This window comes from Octodon degus, unplaced genomic scaffold, assembly GCF_000260255.1.
Source record: "Octodon degus isolate 3935 unplaced genomic scaffold, OctDeg1.0 scaffold00224, whole genome shotgun sequence".
Lineage (NCBI taxonomy): Eukaryota > Metazoa > Chordata > Mammalia > Rodentia > Octodontidae > Octodon > Octodon degus.
In genome coordinates this window covers 2,020,287-2,023,320 of record NW_004524800.1, presented here as the reverse complement: position 1 = coordinate 2,023,320, position 3,034 = coordinate 2,020,287, and the positions used below count along the sequence as shown (strand labels likewise).

Sequence of the window (3,034 nt, the reverse complement as noted above, 5' to 3'; positions counted from 1 at the left end):
TACACAAACTCTTAATAACAAAAAAATGGGAAATGAAATTGAAAATGTAACTAAAATCCTAAGAACAAAGAAAAGTTCAAGTCCTGATGAATTCACAGCTGAATTCTACACTTAAAAAAGATTTAATTCCAACTTTTTCAAACTCTTAAATGAAATCAAAAGGAAATCAATTCTCCCAAACACATTCCTGGAAGCAAGCATTACTCTGATTTCAAAAGCAAAGAAAAATCCAACTAAAAAAGCTAATTATAGGCCAATCTCTCTAAAGAAAATAGATTCAAAATTCTCCAAAAAAGTGGTAGCAAATAGAATGCAGCAAATAAACAGGAAGATTATACATCATGGCCATGTGGGATTCATCCCAGGAATACAAGGATATTATAGCCAAGTCCATAAATGTAATACCACATCAATAGAGCCAAGAACAAACACATGATCATCTCAATACATGCATAAAAAGCTTTGGATAAAATTCGACAATAATTCATGATAACAGCCCTACAGAAAATTGGAACATATAGTATATATTTCAATCTGATAAAAGCCATCTATGAGAAACCAACAGGCAAATTCATACTAAATTGGCAAAAACTGAAATCCTTCATTTTAAAATCAGGAACAAGAAGGATGTCATTGTTTCCACTCCTATTCAATATAGTTCTGGAAACATTTGCCAGAGCAATTAGTTAAGAGAGACAAATAAAAAGAATAAGGATTGGAAAATAAGAAGTGAAATTATCATTATTTGCAGATGACGTGATATTCTGCACAGAGGAACATTAAAATTCCACCAAAGTTCTTGTAGATTTAATCAACAAATTCAGGAACATGTTAGGATACAAAGTCAACATCTAAAAGTCAGTAGCACTTTTATGCACAATGAACACTCTGAGAGAGATATTAGAGAAAACATACCTTTCAAAATAACATCAAAAATTATATATTTAGGAAGCAGTCTCACAAAAGAAGTAACAGGTTTTTGAAGCAAAATTATGGTACTCTGAGAAAAGAGATTGAAGAATTTTTGAGAAGATGGAAAGATATCCTTTGCTACTGGATAGGAAGATCCAACATTGTAAAAATGCCCATACTCCCAAAATTGTCATACATATTCAAAGCACTCCCAATTAAAATGTCATTATTATTTCACAGTGGTAGAGAAAACTTTCCTCAGATTCATCTGGTACCAGAAGAGCCCCAGAATATCTAAATCAATCCATGGAAATAAAGGAAAGGTAGGAGGCATCATAATCCACAACCTGAAATGAAACTGTAAAGGTATTGTGATAAAATCAGTATGAAAGTGGCATAAAGACAGAACTGAGACTCAATGTACTAGATTAGAACATGCAGACACAAATAAAAACACACTCAGCCACCTTATCTGTGATAAAGGGATCAAGCATGTTCACTGGAAGTAAGATATCCTCTTTAATGAATGATACTGGAAAAATTAGTATTCCATATGCTGAAGGCCCAAATTCAACCCATGTCTGTCATCATGCACTAAACTACAGTCAAAATTAGTCAAGTATGTAGTATGGCAGTTGGAGGGACAGTGGTGTACACAAATCCAGCTGGAGAGATCTGGATTCTCATTTCAGGTTACCATCAGAAAAACTAAGTTTGGCATACAGTAAAGATCAGGAGATGTGATCCTGATTGCAGAACTGCCCTTGATTACAGAATTTTGGGTTGTGTCTCCTACTTTATTCTTTCAGACCACCTCAAAGGCTTGTAAGATTCCACTTGGGAAATTACTAGAAGTTCTTGGAAAGGAAAGAAAGAAGATTGTTGGTTGGTATAAAAAGAGGGTTTCATGAGTTTCAGAAAGCAGGATTTTCAATCTCATGCACAACAATCTGTAGAAGAAGACAACTTCAAAAAGCCATCTCAAAGAAATATGCAGAGAAGTAATATGAGAGGGGCCTCCTCAGAAAAGAAGGTAACTGGTACACAGCCAAAGAATGCTGAGCCAGCTCTTCCAGGAAGATGGTGTGGTCACTCCATGGAGAACCCTCCTTCAGAATCTGTGAGGAAGACAAGAAAGAACAAGCAGAAGGCTCCTGGGAATGGAGATGGTGACAGCACTGGTGAAACACCCCAAACCCTTTAGAAGAATGGGGCCCAGGTGGACCCCACCATTGAAAGTAAGAAAGCATTTAAGAATAGGATAGAAGTTAAAGTGAAGACTCCTGAAGAGGTAAAACCATTGCTTGTGAAGGACTGGGACTTAATGACCAGGCAGAAGCAGCTCTTTCAACTTCCTGCTAAGAAAAATGTGAATGACATTCTTGAAGAGTACACTAATTGTAAGAAATCACAGGGAAATGTTGATAATTAGGAATATGCAGTTAATGAAGTTGTGGCAGGAATAAAAGAGTATTTCAATGTGATCTTGGGCTCTCAGCTGCTCTACAAATTTGAGAGGCCTCAGTACGCTGAAATCTTCTTGACTCATTCTGATGTGCCAATGTCCCAGGTTTATGGAGCACCACTTCTATTGAGATTATTTGTGAGAATAGGAGCAATGTCAGCCTATCCGCCCCTTGATGAGAAGAGCCTTGTACTATTGTTGGGATATTTGCATGATTTCCTAAAGTATATGGCAAAGAATTCTGTGTCACTATTTACTGTCAATGATTACAAAGTGGCTTCTGCTGATTATCATTGCAAAGCCCTGTGAGGGTCTATCAACCTCTCACCACTGATGTCTGGTATCTGTAAACAATTTTTCTTCTTCATATTTTTCTTGTATAATTGATGTTCTTTAAAATTGTCAACATATAACAAGGTTTATATTTCAGTTTGTTTTCTGTTCTATTTTAATCAGAAAATAAACGAAGTATAAATTCCTTTTCTCATTTCAAAGTTGCTACCTGTGTATGTGGCAATTAGACAAAGAAAAAACATTCAGTAGAACATTTTATTGCCTAGTTGACAACATTTCTTAAATTCTCGTATTTCTATACCTTTGACATTATGTGACAAAACACCCTGATTCTTACTGCCAAAGGTTCAACTTAATTTATAT

The 3,034-nt window shown here is 35.5% G+C and overlaps 1 pseudogene; it reads left to right on the top strand.

The window, feature by feature from the left end:
* The first annotated feature begins 1,819 nt into the window (after window positions 1-1,819).
* LOC105744095 lies at window positions 1,820-2,686 on the top strand (annotated as a pseudogene).
* The last annotated feature ends 348 nt before the right edge of the window (window positions 2,687-3,034 follow it).